Here is a 24,932-nt window from a genome sequence, read left to right as displayed (position 1 = left end):
GATACGGCAACATCAGAAACGTCTCTGACTGTCATTCGGCGATTGTTCATAATCATCTCTTACACTTTTTCCACGTTGTCATCGATTGTTGATGTGCCGAGGCATCCAGAACATTCGTCATCTTTAATTTCTTCACGGCCATCTTGGAAACGCTTATACAATTCGTAAAGCCTTGTTTTGCTCACAGCAGAGTCACCAAAAGCAATATTCAACATTTCTCAAACTTTGTTACATTTTATTCCATTTTTATAACAAAATTAAATACGGATTCTCCGATCAGTTTTTAAAACAAGTCGATAATCGCCACTCGTAAGCAAACGCATCAACCTCCGAGACAACTGAAGACAAACTAAGCATTCAGTATCGCTACCAGTGTACAGATACATTTCAGACATGTTTACCAATGCAGCAATGAAAAACGATGTGAATCGGACTAACACAACCTGCGAATTTACAAAATTTCCGATAGTTTTTGAACACACCTCGTACATCACTTAACGTACCTGTGGAACCATATCACTATAGGACACATAATACAGAAAATATGAAGTCATAAACATTTAGATGGGTGAAAAACTAGCGTTTGCTTGAAATGGCGAGCAGTAAAATTTCCACATCACGCACGACGTGCTACTTTATTACTTCTTTACCACTAACGTTGTTCGCAACTCGCTTTGCAGACAGTATCTATATATCACTGAATGTACTGGTTAACACTATACCGCCGGCGATGACAATCCACTGTGGCCTCGCGTGCTACGGATTCGTCGACGCGAACCAGCCCTCTCTATGCGGAAATAAAATGTCAGCGAGCGGACGCACGACACGGAACTAAACGCCACGAAATAAAAGTGCTCACGCTATCTGATGCAGAATTAACAATTAAATGTCACCAGAGGCGGGCCCACCAGCTTCCCCTCCCCCAGCACACCCGACCCGAATCCAACATCACTCCCGACGTGATTCTCGCCCCCCCAACCTCCTTGCAAGCATCACCACAGATGTCCTTGACCTCATTGGCAGTGACCATGCTCCCGTTCTCCTCACTATCTCTAATGGTCGCCATCCCCGTTCCCACTCCTCGCCCCGACATCCCTCCTAAACTTGTCCATGATTACTCCCTTGCCAACTGGGATGCGTACCAGGACTCCATTCACACCCAGGTCGAAGGCCACGACCTTACCCTCCAATCTCCTAATGACATCTCCCGCACCGCTGCCTTCCTGCACCAGACCTTGTCTGACGCCGTCGAAACCCATATCCCTACCAAAGCCATCCACCCTCACCGTCCAGTCCTGCCCCCACAGGCCGTCCTTCTCCTTCGTGAATCCCGTCGCCTCTACCGCTCTTTTCTCTGCCCTCGTGACCGGGACACACTCACCCGCCACCGGCAATTACAACGACACATCCGCAACCTGCTTACTGCGAAGAAACGCCGCACATGGCGACAGACATGTACACAACTCAACACCACATCCCCAATAAACTCTTCCAAGTATTGGTCTGCTTTCCACCGCCTTACTGGGAACCGCCCCACCCCCCAGTACCCTCTCCTCCTTGATGACCGTCCCTTTCCTGACAACCTCAGTAAGACCGACCACATTGCCTCGCACCTATCCCATATTTTTCCATCCCAGATGATCCCCAATTTGATTATTCCGTCTTCCCTGACGTCATAGACAGTACGGATTCCTCTGTTCCTACCCTTGCTTCTAGCTTCCAGTACTTGGGCCACACACCACCATCTGAACTCAACACCACCATCACTACACAGGACATCAGCCTCACACTCCACACTGAACGCAACACTGCTCCCGGCCACGATCGTGTTACCTACTGCCACCTCAAACACTGTCCTCCCTCCGTCCTTTCAGTCCTTGCCACCCTCTACAACGTCATCCTTGCCACCGGCTTCTACCCCAACCTGTGGAAAACCACCCGTATCCTGATGTTCTCCAAACCCTCCATCTGATGCCTCTTCCACTCGTCCTATATGTCTCACCTCAGTGTTCAGCAAGCTCTAAGAATCCATTCTTATCTGGCGCATCCATCACCACCTCGACCGAAACCACCTCCTCCCCAACACCCAATATGGATTTCAACCTTCCGTCTCTGCCATTGACCAACTCCTACACCTCACTCATTTCCTCTCCCTCCAGCTTAACTCCCGTTGCTCTGCCATTTTTGTCTCTCTCGACCTCGAAAAGGCCTACGACGTCTGGCATCCCGTTCTCCTGTTTAAACTCCAGATCTATGCCCTTTCTGTCAACTACATCTGTTTGATTCCCTCCTTCTTCTCCTGCTGCCCCTCCTATGTTACCATCCATAACGCCAATACCGACACCTTCTGCCCCTCTGCAGGTGTGCCCCAGGGCTCTCTCCTCTCCCCTCTCCTCTACCTCCTGTACATGGCAGATATGCCCCAACGCCCCCTCCCCTCCAGTACACCTCCTGCAGTATGTCAATGTCACCGCATTCCTTGCCCTCGCTCCAACCCTCCAACGGTCCAATGCCTTCTCCAGAATCGACCTTTTTGCTGCATGGTGTAACCAGTGGCTCCTGAAAATCAATTCTTCCAAGACCCAGACAATCATCGTAGTTTGTACCACTCTCTCCTTCCAGCTCCTTGATTTCTCCCTCACCATCTGCGCCCATCCTGTCCGCCTCTCCCCCACCCTCACCTACCTTGGCCTCACCATTGACCGTCACCTCACCTGGATCCCTCATCTCTGCTCTCTCCAATCCAAAACCCACAACTACCTCTGACTCCTCAAACTCCTCTCTTGCCAGACATGGGGGTTGAACCCCTCTACCATCCTCCACACCTACAAATCCTTAATCTGGTCCATCCTCTGTTATGCCAGTCCTGCCTGGATATCCAACCCCCCCCCCCCCCCCCACAAATTCTATGTCCCTCCAGATCCTTGAGCGCCATGCACTCCCCCTTGCCTTCTGTATACACTTCCCGTCCCCCACACGAATCCTCTATGACCTGATTCCCATATCAATAAAGGAGAAAAAAAGGCCCACCAGTACGAAAGGAAAAGTCAGTATTGTGTTGCCAGTAGGGAAGCAGTAACAGCAGATTACGTCGGTCAGGAGACTCAGTGACTTCGTACGTGGACTGGTAATTGGATGTCACCTGACTGACAGATCCATCAGGGACAATTCATCCCTTCTAAACTCACCCAAGCAGACTGTTGGCGATGTCACTGCAAAGTGGAAATGCAAAAGAACAACCACGGTTAAACCAAGTCTGGCAGATCTCACGTACTGATAGGCAGGGGCCGCCGATCGTAACGAAGGGTGGTTGCGAAAAATAGCATTAAATTTATATCTACATCTACATAGATTCCCCGCAAGCCACCGTACGGTGCATGGTGAAGGTTCCCTCTACAACTTATTATCATTTCCCTTCCTGTTCCACTCGCAAATAGAGCGAGACAAAATCTACTGTTTGTACTCCTCTTTATGTGCCCTAATTTCTCGTATCTTATCTTCGTTGTCCTTAAGCGCGATGTATGTTGGTGGCATTAGAATCATTCGGCAATCAGTTTCAAATGAAGTTCTCTAAATTTTCTCAATATCGTTTCTCGAAATGAACGTCACCTTCCCTCCAAGGATTCCCATTTGAGTTCCCGAAGCATCTCCACAACACTTACGCGTTCCGAACCTAGCAGTAACAAATCTAGCGGCCCGCCTCTGAATTGCTTCGATGTCTTCCATCAATCCGACCTAGTACGGATCTCAAACACACGAACGGTAATCTAGGTCGCACCAGCGTCCAATATGCGGTCTCTTTTATAGGTCAAGCATTATCTATCTATATCCGGATCCCGCTCCAGCTACCGCCGGGTCTGGGTGCTGACGAGTCCTCTCCACGTGGCCGAGGCTCGTCTGTGTTTTGAAAGCAACATATGAAGACTTTCCTACTGGCTTGCTAGGCCCAACGCAAGAAAGGATTTTCTGTTGGGGTTGTCTCCCTTAGCCTTTGTAGTTTCTCCTCCACCACAAGGCAGTGGTTCCCTTTTCATTTAATCCCCAGAAAGGAGGGTCGCCTCATCTGCCAGCTACGCCGTTCCAAAGTCTTCCTTCTCCGCCGTTATACCCCACGGGACTGAGTCCCTGCCTGAACTCAGCCATCCTAGCACTCCGGCCTACTGAAGTGTAGGATGCCCACCCCCGCGACGTGGACGCGCCAGACAGGAATTACCCCAGTGGAGGAATAGGGAAGGGGATCCTACCTCCATGGAGCCGAGTTAATGATTGTGTGTGGTGCCACAATCAAAGGCTACAGGTCAAGCACTATTTCCTAAAATTCTCCCAATAAACCGAAGTCTATCATTTGCCTCCCCTACCACGGTTCTCACATGCTAGTTCCATTTCATATCGCTTTGCAACGTTACGCCCAGGTATTTAAACGACTTCACTGTGTCATGCAGGACACTAGTAATACTGTACCCGAACGTTACAGGATTCTTCTTCCTACTCATCCACATAAACTTACATTTTTCCACATATAGGGCTGGGGGCCATTCATCACACCAAGAAGGTAGCGTTCGCGAGTTCCGAACTGCTACCAGGAGTCCAGTTAGCACAGCGACTGCGTGTAGGGAGTTAAAAAGAATTGGAAACAGTGGTCGAGCAGCTCCTCATAAGCCACACATTTCTGTGGGTAATGATGAGCGGCGCTTGAGGTGGTGTAAAGAACAACGGCAGTGGACAGTAACTGACTAGAAACGAGTAGTGTAGAGTGATGAATCGCGCTATACCCTGTGCCAATCCGATGAAATGGTTTGGGTTTGGCGAATGCCTAGAGAACGTTATCTGCCGCAATGTAGTACGGAGGAGGTGTTTTCCGTTGTTAGGGTGTGGTCCCCTTCTTACGCTTAAGAGAAGGAGGAGATGAACGTATCTTACTGCACTGTGTGCGGCATACAATAGAAGAAAAATTCGAAGACGATGATTGTTTGTATAAGCATGACAATGTACCCTGTCATAAAGCAGCATCTGTGAGGCTATGGTTTTGTGGTGAATAATATTCCTGAAACAGACTGGTCCGCCCAGAGTCCCGATCTGATTCCAATGAAAAACTTTTGGGACGAGTTAGAATGTTGACTTCACTCCACACCCAGCGTTCAACGTCTCTACCTTCTCTGTTTGCAGATCGTGAGGGAGAATGGGCTGCCATTCCTCCACAGGTATTCAGACATTTCATTGTCAGTGACCCAGCAGAGTTCAAGCTGTCAAAAGGCGAAGGGTGGACACACCCCATATTAATGTCCACTATAATGGGGTACTATCTGAAAGAAGCTGCACAAATCTTGATGAGATTTCAAAATGGTGCAAAGATTGGCAACCCGCTTTAAACGTTCAGGAATATAACATTGTGCACTTCAGAAAACTAAAAAAACGTGGTATCGTATGACTATAATATCAATGAGTCACTGTTAGAATCAGCCAACTCGTACAAATACCTGGGTGTAACACTCTATAGCAATATGAAATGGAATGGTCACATAGGCTCGCTCGTAGGTAAAGCAGGTGGTAGTCTTCGGTTTACTGGCAGAATACTGGGGAAGAGCAATCAGCGGAGCAGACAAAGGAATGCTCTGTTTTTTGTAGAATATCTGAATGTAATATCAGAAAAAACTGGCAGAGGTATAAGAGCCAAAAACATTATTCCAGCGTATTTTACATTTTCAGGTCCAGGCAGAAAACTCAGGCACAAGGAAAAGGCAATGGTTGCCCTGGGAAATATAGAGAGCGAACCGGCAGGTAATTTCGAATGAGATTTCAAGAACACTTTAACTTAAATAATCCTCGCTCTGCTTTAACAGTGCACTTACGCGACACGGGGCACAGAATCACAAACCCTTCATAAAAAAAAGTACTTCACAAAACAGAAAAAAGCCATATTTTGAATATATATTTGAGGAAGAAGAAATTTTTAGACACAAAAACGAAAACGCACAGTTCACGATGAATAACCAGTCGGAATTAAAGCACCATAGCATTCTGGCTAACTTTGATTGTTTGTATGAACAGGTGCTAGCAGGTATTAAAATTCTGTACTATTCTCGCTTGTAAAGGTAGCCACCTACCGCTCCACGTCATAAGTATATGACTTCACACTGTCCACAAGGATAGCTTCCGTTCCGCCAGCCAGCTAGTCTCTCTTTGTCGTTGGAGCAGGCCGCTTTTGCTTTGCTCTGCACTGAGCTGAGCCCGCCGAAGTGGCCGCGCGGTTCTGGCGCTGCAGTCTGGAGCCGCGAGACCGCTACGGTCGCAGGTTCGAATCCTGCCTCGGCCATGGATGTGTGTGATATCCTTAGGTTAGTTAGGTTTAACTAGTTCTAAGTTCTAGGGGACTAATGACCTCAGCAGTTGAGTCCCATAGTGCTCAGAGCCATTTGAACCATTTTTTTTGCACTGAGCTGCCATGCTGTCATACTCGTAACACACTGCAACCTAACTCTTTCCACATGTAATTTGCGTGTGCCACGATAATCGTGTTAGCAGTGACAATTCTTTATCGCCTCCTTATTTTTTAAAAAAGAATTTATCGTTCCCTTTTTATAATTTTTTTTTCTCTTTCTAGATGCAGGCAAATTTTGAAGAATGGGGCGTAATATTGACGATATTCTCTTAATAGTAACTTTTGACTATGATCTTTTACCATTGTGTGTATATTTTAGACATTCCTTTACTAATTTTAATATCCATAAAAAAGTGGTGACACTGTACTTTGCTTTTTACCACGTAGGTTCACTGATGATGTGGCTTAAAGCCGCGAAACCGGTCGTGTTTTAATAAACTACCCCGAGAAAGTGTATAAACAAAGTTTCAAGAACCTGCATTAAATTATGATTCTAGGAATATACTACAATCCCCTACTTACCGCTCACTCGTGGATCGTAAGGATGGGACTAGAATAATTACTGCACGCACAGAGGCATTCAAACAATCATTCTTCCCGCTCTCCATACGTGACCGGAAGAGGAGGAAACCCTAATAAGAGGTACAGTGGTACGCACACTCTGCCATGCACCTCACGATGGTTTGCAGAATATAGAAATATGTGTAGAATATTTGTCCGAATGTAATATGGTGTCCCATCTAACTTTGCCACTTCATATGCACTGAAGAGCCAAAGAAACTGGTACACCTGTCCCTGCGAGCACGCAGAAATGCCGCAACACAACGTGCCGTGGACTCGACTTATGTCTGAAGTAGGGCTGGAGGGAACTGACACTATGAATCCCGCACGGCTGTCCATAAATGCGTAAGAGTAAGAGGAGGCTGAGATCTCTTCTGAACAGCACGTTGCAAGCGTCCCAGATTTGCTTAATAATGTTCATGTCTGAGGAGCTAGGTGGCCAGCGGAAGTGCCACTCTGTAGCAATTCTAGACGTGTGCGGTGTCGCATTGTCCTGCTGGAATTGCCCAAGTTCGTCGGAATGCACAACGGACATGAATGGATGCAGGTGATCAGAAAGGATGCTTACGTGCGTGTCACCTGTCATAGTCGTATCTAGACGTATCAGGGGTCCAACATCACTCGAATTGCATAAGCCCCACACCACTACAGAACCTCCACCAGCTTCAACAGTCCCCTACTGACATGCAGAGTCCATGGATTCATGAGGTTGTCTCCATACCCGTACACGTCTATCCGCTCAATACAATTTGGAACGAGACTCGCCCGACCATGCAACATGTTTCCAGTCATCAACAGTCCAATGTCGGTAGTGATGGGTCCAGGCGAGGCGTAGAGCTTTGTGTCATGCAGTCGCCAATGATACACGAGAGGGCTTTCGGCTTCGAAAGCTCATATCGATGATGTTTCGTTGAATGGTTTGCACTCTGACACTTGTTGATGGCCCAGCATTAAAACGTGCAACAATTTGCGGAACGGTTGCACATCTGTGACGTTGAACGTTTCTCTTCAGTCGTCGTTGATCCCGTTCTTGCAGGATCTTTTTCCGGCCGCAGCGATGTCGGAGATTTAACGTTTTTCCAGGCTTCCGATATTCACAGTACCCTCGTGAAATGGTTGTACAGGAAAATCTACTAACACGGAGATGCTGTGTCCCATCGCTCGTGCGCCGACTATAACACCGCGTTCAAACTCACTTAAATCTTGATAACCAGCAATTCTAGCAGCAGTAACCGATCTAAGAACTGCGCCAGACACTCGTTGTCTTACATAGGCGTTGCCGACCGCAGCGCCTTATTATGCCTGTTTACATATCTATTTTGAATACGAATGCCTATATCAGTTTCTTTGGCGTTTCAGTACATTTCCAAAATGAAACATCATGTGAAAAACGCATTGAGCCAGGGATGTACCTATGTGAAGAGTTCACACAATGAGTATACACAAACCATATAAGCAAACAAAAGTCGTTTTCACCACAAAGTTAATTTTTGTGTTTATTTATTTATTTAGTTTTAGGCACGTAACGTTATCTCTGCGGAAACGAGAACTATTCGTAGAATTAGTGATGGCAGACTTCGTTTCAATGCTCAAAACAACATACCTTCTGGTGTACTTAGACGTTAAATAATGGAAACGTTGCCACAGTTTCTGCCGAATGTCTTAATGCCGTAATGCGGGTTGCCAGCACTGTCTTAAAGCCTGCAGTAGGCCACCCTTGCTCTGCGCATTAGGGCAAACTATGGCGTCGTTGCCACCCACTAAAGTCTACGTATTTCAGAAGGTATAAGGTTTAGAACAGTGAAACACAAGTCTGCCGTCACTAACTGTAGCTCTGGCTTTTATTTCTTTAGAAAAAAACATACATGTGCATTTAAAAAATTGGCCAGGTGCGTGTAGGGCACGCGCACTTAGGGTTCTGCAAAAAGTTATGTATATAGACAGTTCATTCATTCTGGGAATCGAGAATTTCGACAATTTTTGCCTGTTATCGATATTGATATTGGCAAGTTCCACGATTTTCGAGAATGTTTTACTTTCAATAATACAGTATGAATGTTACATAAGGCCATGCGGGAGGCATACGACAATTATTATAATAATCTGTAGGTCTCCATTCAGGATTACTGGATCGCAATGGTAAAAGTCAAACACAGGCATTGCTCATATGACTCGTTTCGGAATTTATATATCATTAGACATCCAGGAGCGATTATTCCACGTAGTTACAGCGTTCCAAGTTGTATGTGGGTCAAACATTCGCAAACCAGTCTGGATACCTGGTGACGAATAAATTGCGAAACGCGTCATATGAGTGGTAACATCATTCCGTGCTTGATGTTTGACTTACACCATTGCGTCAATCTGAATGCAGAACTACAAACTGTTTCAGTGTCAAGTTTGACTTCGGAAGCAGATGATAAAGGAAATATTTTTTCGTGTGATATGGCTACTAATTAACAATTTTAGATTTTTACCATTACTTTTACTGTGAAACCTTGCTTTTTGCGAAATTTCATGATTATAGGTCAACGAGAAGTGCCCTGTAGGTGTTGATGGGCGACTTTTCGAATGTCTACATATGTGACAAAATATGTCTTGTGATTCAATTCACTTAGAAGCTTAAAATTTTTACTCTGCTAAGACACCATGTTCGCCGCGATAGCTGAGTGGTCAGTGCGGCGGTCTGTCACGCCAAGGGACCCGGGTGCGATTCCCGGCTGGACCGGGGATTTTTCTCCGTTCAGGGACGGGGTGTTGTGTTGTCCTCATTATCATTTCATCATCATCAGTAGAAGACAACGGCAAACCACCACTGGAATCACTTCCCTAGACGCTCATGCGGTGGACCTCTCTGACGAGGCATCCCCCATGACAAGACATGCCCGTAAGGCAGAACAGAAAGGTTTTTTTTTTTTTGTTTTTTGTTTTTTTTTTTAAGACACCATACTCCTTAATATGTGACATAAATTTGAACTTTATGCGTCTACCTGTTCCTGAGAAAAGCCTGTCTTAAGAGATGGACAAACAGACAGACATGAGGACAAGGAAACGATCCTACGAAGATTCCGTTTTAACAGATTGGGGCACCGGGTGGGGTAGCGTAGTGGTTAGCACATTGTACTCGCATTCGGGAGGATGGCGGTTCAAACCCGCGTCCGACCATCCTGATTTAGGTTTTCTGTGATTTCCCTAAATCGCTTGAGGCAAAAGCCAGGATGGTTCCTTCAAAAGGTTCAAATGGCTCTGAGCACTATGGGACTTAACTTCTAAGGTCATCAGTCCCCTAGAACTTAGAACTACTTAAACCTAACTAACCTAAGGACATCACACACATCCATGCCCCCTGCGAAAGGACACAGCCACTTTCCTCCTCCATCCTTCCCTAATCCGAGCTTGTTCTCCGTCTCTAATGACATCGTTGTCGACGGCACTTTAAACGCTAATATCGTCCTTCTCCAGATTGAGGCACAGAATCCTAAAAACGTGACTGTGTGTTGAAAGTAATGTTTAACTACATGTATGGATTGGCCATTCCTGCACATTGTGTGAACCCCTGACACAGGTGGATGCCTGTCCAATTGCATTTTTCACATTTTGTTTCGTTTCGGAAATATATGATGTGGCAGAGTTAAATGGGACACCCTACATATTACATCACTCAAACGACATTGTTAGAAAAAAGGAAGGAATTGAAACAAAAATTGTCTAGGCTGCGCTTTATAACTCTAGTTTGATAGTAGTGAAGAACTTAAAATTTTTAGTTCCACTCGTGATGTGTACACACTTTCATTGGTGTGTCATGAGACGTGCATCAGGGCGAGTGCACTCTTTCCTCGTCCGCCGCATGAGGGATCTCGTCCTTAAGCGGTTACTGAGCTACGTAAGCTGGAAGGAAGGAAGTTCATGGTTTAACGTCCCGCCGACATCAGGTAATTAGAGACAGAGCACAAGCTCAGATCGTTTCAAGGATGGGGAAGGAAGTCGGCCGTGCCACTTCAAAGGAACCATCCCGGCATTTGCTTGGAGCAATTTGGGGAAATCATGGAAAATTGAAATCAGGATCGCCGGATCCGGGTTTGAACCGTCGTCCTGCCGAATGTGAAAAGTGTGCTAACCACTACGCCATCTCACTCGGTCTTAAAGGTTAACAACAACAACAAAATCTAAGGTCCTCACGGGTACCGAACCCCGAATATTTGGATTGACTGCGTGACAAAACTACCAAGCAAAATTAATGTCTTGTTAAATACCACGTTGTTCTGGAGTGAGAGTACGTTTTAGGAACCTTTTGCAGACGTAGTTAGTTACAAAGATATTAAACACCTCAATTTAATACAACAATCAAACGCCGGCCAAAGTGGCCGTGCGGTTAAAGGCGCTGCAGTCTGGAACCGCAAGACCGCTACGGTCGCAGGTTCGAATCCTGCTTCGGGCATGGATGTTTGTGATGCCCTTAGGTTAGTTAGGTTTAACTAGTTCTAAGTTCTAGGGGACTAATGACCTCAGCAGTTGAGTCCCATAGTGCTCAGAGCCATTTGAACCATTTTGAACAACAAACATAATTAAAATTTAACATATATGCTGGCGTGTAGTTAATTGAAGGTGTAGTTACTTCCAAAAATAATGTTTCGTATTGTCACCAGGAGACTCTTCACTCATACACATCATTTCGTTTGACATCAGGACCATCAAGGTATCGCTGGCTATACATTACATTCACTGGGCGTTTCTATCTACCTGTTTGAAGAATGGAGTCAACATCCCTCCATAATGGAGGAGATGCCAGCGCAGGGGAGATGAAAGGATGTTAGTACTTACCGGCACAGATCCTGGACACACAATTTTCCAGTAACGCGCATTTTACTCTGAAAGAATGCTGTAGAATGACAGAGAGGTTTTAATATTTGCCAGTCCTCGCATTCTTTTAGCAATCCGTACTTTGTTGTTTAAGTAATCCCGTATTGTATATTGATCATTATTTACGAAGTGCGACAATAAAGAATGAGACATGCGTGAAAAGAAATTTTGCTTACTGTTTTAGTCAAGTTTAGTGTTGTCTCCTTCAAAGTAGTTCGCTTCTGATTGCACGCACTTTTTACAGCGCTTCTGCCATTGATGGTAACATTTCTGGAACTCATTTTCTGTAATATCCTCCAAGACCCTCGTCACAGCTTTTTGGACATCTTGTGTTGTTTGAAAGTGGTGTCCCTTGACCGCAGTTTTGACTCTTGGAAATAGAGAAAAGTCGCACGGAGCGATATCTGGTGAATAAGGTGGCTGTGGTAGTACTGAAATTTGTTTTGAGGTTAAAAATTGCTGTACTGACAGGGCAGTGTGGGATGGCGCATTATCGTGATGCAGAATCCAATTATCAGCAATGTTGGCACGAACACGAAGCACTCTTTGATGAAGTCTTTCTAAAATTTCTTTGTAGTAATATTGGTAAACTATTTGTCCAGGAGGCACCCACTCTTTATGAACAATTCCCTTGGAATCAAAGAAGCACACAAGCATGCATTTCACTTTTGACTTTGACATGCGAGCTTTTTTGGTCTGGGTGATCCCTTTGAGGACCATTGCGAACTTTGGCGTTTTGTCTTTGGATCGTACTGAAAAAACAACTTTCATCACCAGTGATAACACGGCCCAACAATTCTGGATTGATGGCACAATATTATGCGGTTGCATTTCTGTGACGAGAGACACAAACACGAGTTAACTTATTACAGCACAACTCACGACTGAGCAGTTGCATCGATGTGCCGCTTGGACTAGAAGCAGCTTATAGACCAAGGTCAAAGATATTGTGTCTATGCAAGCTTGTAGGGTTGCCACATCTTGCAAAGAAAATCAGTCTCATTACTTTACTGTCGCACCTCGTATGAGGCATGTTTTAACAGCCTTTTTAAACATGTTGTTTTGTTATCCCTCTCAGTTCCTAGGACAGTCTGTTGCACAGTCTGAATCTCTAGTAGAAAATACGTCTTTCAGTTTTCTGTTTAATTTTCTCGGTGGATGTAAGTTAACTCTAGCTTTTGTTCTATGGCCTTGAATGGAGCAATTAGTTTAATAATTACTAACCATATTCCAAAATGTGCACAGTTGACTGGTAGATGGACTCACAAGGGGAGGCCACCACGTTCGCACCACGGATTTATCTGAAACTTTGTGCACTTTTGGCAGTCCATTAGATGAACATAATGTGCAAGTAACATGGCGCACTACGTAGGAGATTTTGATAAAATCGCAATAGAAGTTTTACGCGTCAATGATGTACCGGTATGTTCCGACACGGTGCAGGCGCTGGAGGCGGCCATGTTGTTAGCATTCAAGCTCACCAGTCGGTGGCCCGCTAGATCGAGTTGCAATCACTTTTTTTTTATTTATATTTTTTTCGACACTAATCATATTATTTCGTACTTGCTACGTTTGAAAGGTAAAATAATGAAGAGACACGTGTTTTTCCATGAACTTATTTTTATTTCCAATGTTATTTGCCTCTTTACTAATTTTTATTATTTTTATTATTACAACAAATATTATGCGATTTTTATTTCTGTAGCGAAGTTAAAAACTTTATAAAGAGCCTTCAAACTTGTTCATATCTGATTGACAACGAACGAGAATTTGCTTCTTGTGAAGATGCTACTACAATACATTCAATCGCACATCACTTACTTTCGGCACCAATATTTAAGAAAATGTTGCGTTACGCGTTGTTTACCTCCAAATTATCGGAAGAAAGAGAAATTTTTAAATAATATTGACAAACTTTGTTTTTCCCTAGAAACTCTGAAGATTCCTTGTGCGTGCGACAAAACTGAATCAATTCGATGTAGTAGATGCCGTTTTAATTTATGTTTTCCGTGTCTATATGAAAAATATCATCCTGCAACTTGAAATGTCGATAGCACGTCCAATGATTAATCGTACATTACCATCATATTCTGGCATACTGAAACTCATTGTACTATCGAATAAAGTTATCTACACGTTTATTGCCGGCCGCGGAGGTATAGCGGTTCTTGGCGCGCAGTCCGGAACCGCGGGGCTGCTACGGTCGCAGGTTCGAATCCTGCCTCCGCCATGGATGTGTGTGATGTCCTTAGGTTAGTTAGGTTTAAGTAGTTCTACGTTCTAGGGGACTGATGACCACAGATGTTAAGTCCCATAGTGCTCAGAGCCATTTGAACCATTTTACACGTTTATTTACCGGCGTTTGACTTAGGTTTCCCAAGCCTTCCCTCTTTCTTCTAACCTGTTGTTGTTGTTGTTGTGGTCTTCAGTCCTGAGACTGGTTTGATGCAGCTCTCCATGCTACTCTATCCTGTGCAAGCCTCTTCATCTCCCAGTACCTACTGCAACCTACACCCTTCTGTATCCGTTTAGTGTATTCATCTCTTGGTCTCCCTCTGCGATTTTTACCCTCCACGCTGCCTTCCAATACTAAATTGGTGATCCCTTGATGCCTCAGAACATGTCCTACCAACCGATCCCTTCTTCTAGTCAAGTTGTGCCACAAACTTCTCCCCAATCCTATTCAATACCTCCTCATTAGTTATATGATCTACCCATCTAATCTTCAGCATTCTTCTGTAGCACCACATTTCAAAAGCTTCTATTCTCTTCTTGTCCAAACTAGTTATCGTCCATGTTTCATTTCCATACATGGCTACACTCTATACAAATACTTTCAGAAATGACTTCCTGACACTTAAATCAATACTCGATATTAACAAATTTCTCTTCTTCAGAAACGCTTTCCTTGCCATTGCAAGTCTACATTTTATATCCTCCCTTCTTCGACTATCTTCAGTTATTTTGCTCCCCAAATAGCAAAACTCCTTTACTACTTTAAGTGTCTCATTTCCTAATCTAATTCCCTCAGCGCCACCAGAGTTAACTCGACTACATTCCATTATCCTCGTTTTGCTTTTGTTGACGTTCATCTTAAATCCTCCTTTCAAGACACTATCCATTCCGTTCAACTGCTCTTCCAAGTCCTTTGCTGTCTCTGACATAATTACAATGTTATCAGCGAACCTCAAAGTTTTTATTTCTTCTCCATGGATTTTAATACCTACTCCGAATTTTTCTTTTGTTTCCTTCACTGCTTGCTCAATATACGGATTGAATAACATCGGGGAGAGGCTACAACCCTGTCTCACTCCCTTCCCAACCACTGCTTCCCTTTCATGCCCCTCGACTCTTATAACTGCCATCTGGTTTCTGTACAAATTGTAAATAGCCTTTCGCTCCCTGTATTATTCCAGTCAACATTGTCAAAAGCTTTCTGTAAGTCTACAAATGCTAGCAACGTAGGTTTGCCTTTCCTTAATCTAGCTTCTAAGATAAGTCGTGGGGTCAGTATTGCCTCACGTGTGCCACCATTTCTACGGAATCCAAACTAATCTTTCCCGAGGTCGGCTTCTACCGCTTTTTCCATTCGTCTATAAAGAATTCGCATTAGTATTTTGCATCCGTGACTTATTAAGCCGATGTTCGGTAATTTTCACATCTGTCAGCACCTGCTTTCTTTGTGATTGGAATTATTACATTCTTCTTGAAGTCTGAGGGTATTTCGCCTATCTCATACATCTTGCTCACCAGATGGTAGAGTTTTGTCAGGACTGGCTCTCCCGAGGCCGCCAGTAGTTCTAATGGAATGTTGTCTACTCCCAGGGCCTTGTTTTGGCTCAGGTCTTTCAGTGATCTGTCAAACTCTCCACGCAGTATCGTATCTCCCCTTTCATCTTCATCTACATCCTCTTCCATTTCCAGAATATTGTCCTCAAGTACGTCGCCCTTATATAGACCCTCTATATAGTCCTCCCACCTTTCTGCTTTCCCTTCTTTGCTTAGAACTGGGTTTCCATCTGAGCTCTTGATATTCATACAAGTGGTTCTCTTTTCTCCAAAGGTCTCTTTAATTTTCCTGTAGGCAGTATCTATCTTACCCCTAGTGAGATAAGCCTCTACATCCTTACATTTGTCCTCTAGCCATCCCTGCTTAGCCGTTTTGCACTTCCTGTCGATCTCATTTTTGAGACGTTTGTATTCCTTTTTGCTTGCTTCATTTACTGCGTTTTTATATTTTCTCCATTCATCAATTAAATTCAATATTTCTTCTGTTACCCAAGGATTTCTACTAGCCCTCGTCTTTTTACCTACTTGATCCTCTGCTGCCTTCACTACTTCATCTCTCAATGCTACCCAGTCTTCTTCTACTGTATTTCTTTCCCCCATCCCTGTCAATTGTTCCCTTATGCTCTCCCTGAAACCTCTGCTTTAGTCAGTTTATCCAAGTCCCATCTCCTTAAATTCCCGCATTTTTTGCAGTTTCTTCAGTTTCAATCTACAGTTCATAACCAATAGATTGTGGTCAGAGTACACATCTGCCCCTGTAAATGTCTTACAATTTAAAACCTGGTTCCTAAATCTCTGTCTTACCATTATATAATATATCTGAAACCTGTCAGTATCTCCAGGCTTCTTCCATGTATGCAACCTTCTTTTATGATTCTTGAACCAAGTATTAGCAATGATTAAGTTATGCTCTGTGCGAAATTCTACCAGGCGGCTTCCTCTTTCATATATTAGCCCCAATACATATTCACCTACTACGTTCCCTTCTCTCCCTTTACCTACTACCGAATTCCAGTCAACCATGACTATTAAATTTTCATCTCCCTTCACTGCCTGAATAATTTCTTTTATTTCATTATACATTTCTTCAATTTCTTCGCCATCTGCAGAGCTAGTTGGCATATAAACTTCTACTACTGTAGTAGGTGTGAGCTTCGTGTCCATCTTGGCCACAATAAGGCGATCACTATGCTGCTTGTAGTAGCTTACCCGCACTCCTATTTTTTTATTCATTATTAAACCGACTCCTGCATTACCCCTCTTTGATTTTGTATTTATAACCCTTTATTCGCCTGACCAAAAGTCTTGTTCCTCCTGCCACCGAACTTCACTAATTCCTACTATATCTAACTTTAACCTATCCATTTCCCTTTTTAAATTTTCTAACCTACCTGCTCGATTAAGGGATCTGACATTCCAGGGACCGATCCGTAGAACGCCAGTTTTCTTTCTCCTGATAACGACGTCCTCTTGAGTAGTCCCCGCCCGGAGATCGGAATGGGGGACTATTTTACCTCCGGAATATTTTACCCAAGAGGACGATATCACCATTTAACCATACAGTAAAGCTGCATGCCCTCGGGAAAAATTACGGCTGTAGTTTCCCCTTGCTTTAAGCCCTTCGCAGTACCAGCACAGCAAGGCCGTTTTGGTTAATGTTACAAGGCCAGATCAGTCAATCATCCAGACTGTTGCCCTTGCAACTACTGAAAAGGCTGCTGCGCCTCTTCAGGAACCACACGTTTGTCTGGCCTCTCAACAGATACCCCTCCGTTGTGGTTGCACCTACGGTACGGCTATCTGTATCGCTGAGGCACGTAAGCCTCCCCACCAACGGCAAGGTCTATGGTTCTTGGGGGAAGCCTTCAAACATATGTCTACAGATCGATGCGTCGAAGTGCACAGCAGTTCTTGGTACGTTACCCGATTGCTGATATAAGGGATTTCGGAAATCGCGATAGGCGTACATTTTCTGGAGCATTTAATGCGTCTGTTCACTTGCTTTTCGACGGTTGTAATATTTCTTGTGATAACAAAAATTAGCAAACAACCAAATAATACTGGAAATTTAGTAAAAGTTCATGCAAATGCACGCGTCTTTTCATCATGTTATCGTTCAGGTGTAATATGTATGAAATAATGTAACTTGTGCCGAAAAAATATAAATAAAAAAGCATGAGTGGGAGCCGCCCCTGCGACCCAGCGATTGCAGAGCCTGACGCTAACCACACGACCACAACGCCGCCATCCAGTTGTCAGTGTCGCAACGTACCGGTGCAGCACTGATGCGTAAAACTGCTCTTGTTATTTTATCGAACTCGCCTAAGTAGTTAGCATTAAATTGCTTGCACATTATGTTGTCCTAATGGGCTACTAAATGTGTACCGAGTTTGAAGTCAACCCGTGATTCGAACGTCGCAGCCTCCCCTTGTCAGATAGTGCTGTTCGTGCCCCCAACTCCTTTAACAGATTTTCTCGTACAGGAAGCCGAAGACTGCGGTTTATCTTAAAGCATTTTTCTGTAAATTGATTTTGGGTGCTTGGTCCTCTAAAATTTTGCTACAAATATCGACTGAGTTAACATACGAATTGTACACTGAAGAGCCAAAGAAACTGGTACACCTGCCTAATATCGTGTAGGGCCTCCCCGAGCACACAGAAGTGCCTCAACACGACGTTGCATGGACTCGATTAATGTCTGAATCTTGCAGAGTTGTCCATAAATCCGGAAGAGTACGAGGGGGTGAAGATCTCTTCTGAACAACACGTTGCAAGGCATCCCAGATATACTCAATAATATATATACTCAATAATATTCATGTCTGGGGAGTTTGGTGGCCAGTGGAAGTGTTTTAACTCAGAAGAGTGTTCCTGGAGCCACTCTGTAGCAGTTCTGGACGTATGGGGTGTCGCATTGTCCTGCTGGAATTGCCCAAGTCCTTCGGAATGCACAATGGACACCAATCGATGCAGGTGATCAGACAGGATGCTCACGTTCATGTCACCTGTCAGAGTCGTATATAAACGTATCAGGGGTCCCATATCACTCCAACTGCACACGCCCCACACCATTACAGAGCCTTCATCAGCTTGAACAGTCCGCTGCTGACATCCAGGCTCCATGTATTCATGAGAAAAACGGTCTATTGACACACAATGAACACGGATTTAAAAAACATCGTTATTGTGAAACACAATTAGCTCTTTACTCGCACAGAGTTTTGAGTGTTATTGACAAGAGATTTCAAATTGATTCCGTATTTCTGGATTTCCAGGTGCTTTTGACAGTGTACCACACAAGCGGCTTGTACTGAAATTGCGTGCTTATGGAATATCGCTTCAGTTATCTGACTGGATTTGTGATTTCCTGTCAGAGAGGTCACAGTTCGTAGTGATTGACGGAGAGTCATCGTGTAAAAAGCAGAAGTGATTTCTGGCGTTCCTCAAGGTATGTTATAGGACCTTTTCTGTTCTGTATCTACATAAACGATTTGGGAGACAATAGCATCTTGTGGTCGTGCGGTAGCGTTCTCGCTTCCCACGCCTGGGTTCCCGGGTTCGATTCCCGGCGGGGTCAGGGATTTTCTCTGCCTCGTGATGGCTGGGTGTTGTGTGCTGTCCTTAGGTTAGTTAGGTTTAAGTAGTTCTAAGTTCTAGGGGACTTATGACCACAGCAGTTGAGTCCCATAGTGCTCAGAGCCATTTGAACCATTTTTTTGGGAGACAATATCAGCAGCCGTCGTAGGTTGTCTGCAGACGACGCTGTCTTCTATCGATTAGTAACTTCATCAGAAGATCAAAACAAATTGCAAAACGATTTAGAAAAGATATCCGTATGGTGCGAAAATTGGCAATTGATCCTAAATAACGAAAAGTGAGAGATCATCCACACGACTGCTAAAGGGAATCCGTTAAACTGAGGTTACACGATAAATCACTCAAATCTAAATGCCGTAAATTCAACTTAATACCTAGAAATTACAACTACGAACAACTTAAATTGGAAGGAACGCATAGAAAATGTTGTGGGGAAGGCTAACCAGAGTCAGCGTTTTATTGGCAGGACTCTTAGAAAATGTGACAGATCTACTAAGGAGACTGCCTAAACTACGCTTGTCCGTCCTCTTTTTAGAATGCTGCAGCGCGGTGTGTGATTCTTAACAGATAAGACTGACGGAGTACATCGAGAAAGTTCAAAGAAGGGCACGTTCTGTCTTATTGCGAAATAAGGTGGAGAGTGTCACTGAAATGATACGGGATTTGGGCTGGACATCATTGAAACAAAGGCGTTTCTCGTTGCGGCAGAACCTTCTCAAGAAATTCCAATCACCAGCTTTCTCCTCCGAATGTGAAAATATTTTACTGACGCCTACCTACATAGGGAGAAACGATCACCATGATAAAATAAAGGAAATCAGAGCTCGCACGGAAAGATGTAGATGTTCGTTCTTTCCGAGCGTCATACGAGATTGGAATACTAGAGAATTGTGAAGTGGTTCGATGAACCCTCTTCCAGGCACTTAAATGTGATTTGTAGAGTACCGATGTAGACGTAGATGTAGATGTAGATGAGGTTGTCTCCGTATCCGTGCAAGTCCATCCGCTCAATACAATTTGAAACGAGTCTCGCCCAACCATGCAACATGTTTCCAGTCATCAACAGTCCAATATTGGTGTTGACAGCCGGCCGGAGTGGCCCAGCGGTTCTAGGCACTACAGTCTGGAACCGCGAGACCGCTACGGTCGCAGGAATCCTGCCTCGGGCATGGATGTGTGTGATGTCCTTAGGTTAGTGAGGTTTAAGTAGTTCTACGCTCTAGGGGACTGATGGCCTCAGATGTTAAGTCCCATAGCGCTCAGAGCCATTTGAACCATTTTCGGTGTTGACGGGCTCAGGCGTGGCGTCGCGCCGTTCTCAAGGGTACGCGAGTGGGCCTTCGGGTCCGAAAGCCCATATCGATGATACTTGTTAATGGCCTAGCATTGAAATCTGCAGCAATTTTCGGAAGGGTTGCACTTCTGTCACGTTGAACGACTCTTCAAGTCGTCCTTTGTCCCGTTCTTGCAGGATCTTTTTCTGGCCGATCGGAGATTGCTGTTTTGCCGGATTCCTGATATTCACGGTACACTCGTGAAATGGAGAATCCCCACATCATCGCTACCTTGGAGATGCTGTGACCCATCGCTCATGCACCGACTATAACACAACGTTCAAACTCACTTAAATCTTGATAACCAGCAATTCTAGCAGCAGTAACCGATCTAACAACTGCGCCCGCTGTCTCATATAGGCGTTGCCTACCGCAGTGCCGTATTTACCTGTTTACATATCTCCGCATTTGAATACGCGTGCCTATACCAGTTTCTCTGGTGCTTCAGTGTATTCAACTACGAAACACTTTCTGTTTCTGACGGTCTGGCCATCGGCTGGGGGATGCTACCTTTGATGCTGCTGTTCATATTCCCTCCTTTCCGAACCAGGACGCACGAAGGGTCTAAGACACAGTGCACGTGCTGCACCAGTAAAGTGGCCTAGGATCAGTCCCCTGAGAATGTTGGACAATTCCTGCCCTGCCTAACTTTCTTGGTCTGTCTAATCTGCCTTTAGCTCATCTGTGACGAGCTCAGTGCAATGCACGTAAATCGTAAGTAATAACCGCAGATCAAAATACTCGCATATTTAATATTTAAACAAAAAGAGTGGGCATCCCCTTTGCAGTGGAACGCCGACACAATGAGATAAACAAATTAGGAATGCAGAGTCTATATTTGTTTGTAAAGGGTCTCCTAATCAGGATCAGTTGTAGGATAATAGTTTGGTTCTGAGATTCAAACCAAGTCTGAGTTTAATACCGTATTTTACGCACTGTTGTTGTGGTCTTCAGTCCTAAGACTGGTTTGATGCAGCTCTCCATGCTACTCTATCCTGTGCAAGCTTCTTCACCTCCCAGTACCTACTGCAACCTACATCCTTCTGAATCTGCTTAGTGTACTCATCTCTTGGTCTCCCTCTACGATTTTTACCCTCCACGCTGCCCTCCAATGCTAAATTTGTGATCCCTTGATGCCTCAAAACATGTCCTACCAACCCATCCCTTCTTCTAGTCAAGTTGTGCCACAAACTTCTCTTCTCCCCAATCCTATTCAGTACCTCCTCATTAGTTACGTGATCTACCCACCTTATCTTCAGCATTCTTCTGTAGCACCACATTTCGAAAGCTTCTGTTCTCTTCTTGTCCAAACTGGTTATCGTCCATGTTTCACTTCCATACATGGCTACACTCTATACAAATACTTTCAGAAACGACTTCTTGACACTTAAATCTATACTCGATGTTAACAAATTTCTCTTCTTCAGAAATGATTTCCTTGCCATTGCCAGTCTACATTTTATATCCTCTCTACTTCGACCATCATCAGTTATTTTACTCCCTAAATAGCAAAACTCCTTTACTACTTTAAGTGTCTCATTTCCTAATCTAATCCCCTCAGCATCACCCGATTTAATTTGACTTCATTCCATTATCCTCGTTTTGCTTTTGTTGATGTTCATCTTATATCCTCCATTCAAGACACTGTCCATTCCGTTCAACTGCTCTTCCCAGTCCTTTGCTGTCTCTGACAGAATTACAATGTCATCGGCGAACCTCAAAGTTTTTACTTCTTCTCCATGAATTTTAATACCTACTCCGAATTTTTCTTTTGTTTCCTTTACTGCTTGCTCAATATACAGATTGAATAACATCGGGGAGAGGCTACAACCCTGTCTCACTCCTTTCCCAACCACTGCTTCCCTTTCATGCCCCTCGACTCTTATAACTGCCATCTGGTTTCTGTACAAATTGTAAATAGCCTTTCGCTCCCTGTATTTTACCCCTGCCATCTTCAGAATTTGAAAGAGAGTATTCCAGTTAACGTTGTCAAAAGCTTTCTCTAAGTCTACAAATGCTAGAAACGTAGGTTTGCCTTTTCTTAATCTTTCTTCTAAGATAAGTCGTAAGGTTAGTATTGCCACACGTGTTCCAACATTTCTACGGAATCCAAACTGATCCTCCCCGAGGTCCGCTTCTACCAGATTTTCCATTCGTCTGTAAAGAATTCGTGTTAGTATTTTGCAGCTGTGACTTATTAAACTGATAGTTCGGTAACTTTCACATCTGTCAACACCTGATTTCTTTGGGATTGGAATTATTATATTCTTCTTGAAGTCTGAGGGTATTTCGCCTGTTTCATACATCTTGCTCACCAGATGGTAGAGTTTTGTCATGACTGGCTCTCCCAAGGCCATCAGTAGTTCTGATGGAATGTTGTCTACTCCCGGGGCCTTGTTTCGACTCAGGTCTTTCAGTGCTCTGTCAAACTCTTCACGCAGTATCTTATCTCCCATTTCATCTTCATCTACATCCTCTTCCATTTCCATAATATTGTCCTCAAGTACATCGCCCTTGTATAAACCCTCTATATACTCCTTCCACCTTTCTGCCTTCCCTTCTTTGCTTAGAACTGCGTTGCCATCTGAGCTCTTGATATTCTTCTCTCCAAAGGTCTCTTTAATTTTCCTGTAAGCAGTATCTATCTTACCCCTAGTGAGACAAGCCCCTACATCCTTACATTTGTCCTCTAGCCATCCCTGCTCAGCCATTTTGCAGTTCCTGTCGATCTCATTTTTGAGACGTTTGTATTCCTTTTTGCCTGCTTCATTTACTGCATTTTAATATTTTCTCCATTCATCAATTAAATTCAATATTTCTTCTGTTACCCAAAGATTTCTATTAGCCATCGTCTTTTTACCTACTTGATCCTCTGCTGCCTTCACTACTTCATCCCTCAGAGCTACCCATTCTTCTTCTACTGTATTTCTTTCCCCCATTCCTGTCAATTGTTCCCTTATGCTCTCCCTGAAACTCTCTACAACCTCTGGTTTTTTCAGTTTATTGAGGTCCCATCTCCTTAAATTCCCGCCTTTTTGCAGTTTCTTCAGTTTCAATCTGCAGTTCATAACCAATAGATTGTGGTCAGAATCCACATCTGCCCCTGGAAATGTCTTACAATTTAAAACCTGGTTCCTAAATCTCTGTCTTACCATTATGTAATCTATCTGATACCTTTTAGTATCTCCAGGATTCTTCCAGGTATACAACCTCCTTTCATGATTCTTGAACCAAGTGTTAGCTATGATTAAGTTATGCTCTGTGCAAAATTCTACAAGCCGGCTTCCTCTTTCATTTCTTCCCCCCAATCCATATTCACCTACTATGTTTCCTTCTCTCCCTTTTCCTACTGACGAATTCCAGTCACCCATGACTATTAAATTTTCGTCTCCCTTCACTACCTGAATAATTTCTTTTATCTCGTCATACATTTCATCAATTTCTTCATCATCTGCAGCGCTAGTTGGCATATAAACTTGTACTACTGTAGTAGGCATGGGCTTTGTGTCTATCTTGGCCAAAATAATGCGTTCACTATGCTGTTTGTAGTAGCTAACCCGCACTCCTATTTTTTTATTCATTATTAAACCTACTCCTGCATTACCCCTATTTGATTTTGTGTTTATAACCCTGTAATCACCTGACCAAAAGTCTTGTTCCTCCTGCCACCAAACATCACTAATTCCCACTATATCTAACTTTAACGTATCCATTTCCCTTTTTAAATTTTCTAACCTACCTGCCCGATTAAGGGATCTGACATTCCACGCTCCGATCCGTAGAATGCCAGTTTTCTTTCTCCTGATAACGACGTCCTCTTGGGTAGTCCCCGCCCGGAGATCCGAATGGGGGACTATTTTACCTCCGGAATATTTTACCCAAGAGGACGCCATCATCATTTAATCATACAGTAAAGCTGCATGTCCTCGGGAAAAATTACGGCTGTAGTTTCCCCTTGCTTTCAGCCGTTCGCAGTACCAGCACAGCAAGGCCGTTTTGGTTAATGTTACAAGGCCAGATCAGTCAATCATCCAGACTGTTGCCCCTGCAACTACTGAAAAGGCTGCTGCCCCTCTTCAGGAACCACATGTTTGTCTGGCCTCTCAACAGATACCCCTCCGTTGTGGTTGCACCTACGGTACGGCCACCTGTATCGCTGAGGCACGCAAGCCTGCCCACCAACGGCAAGGTCCATGGTTCATAGGGGGGGGGGGATTTTACGGACTATTGGACGTAATTTTTCCTTCGAAAAATTGTCCTCAAAATTCAGCTGCATCTTATACACGTAATTAATACAAAAATGTCCAGTGTTTGATTTAAAATTTCCGCCAGTCTTAAAATAGTCATATATTCGATGCCACAAGAAACCTATCTCTATCTGGCAACATTGGATCCAACGTGCAGCAGCAGTG

Source organism: Schistocerca americana, chromosome 8 (assembly GCF_021461395.2).
Source record: "Schistocerca americana isolate TAMUIC-IGC-003095 chromosome 8, iqSchAmer2.1, whole genome shotgun sequence".
Classification (NCBI taxonomy): domain Eukaryota; kingdom Metazoa; phylum Arthropoda; class Insecta; order Orthoptera; family Acrididae; genus Schistocerca; species Schistocerca americana.
Note: the sequence above shows the minus strand (reverse complement) of the source record.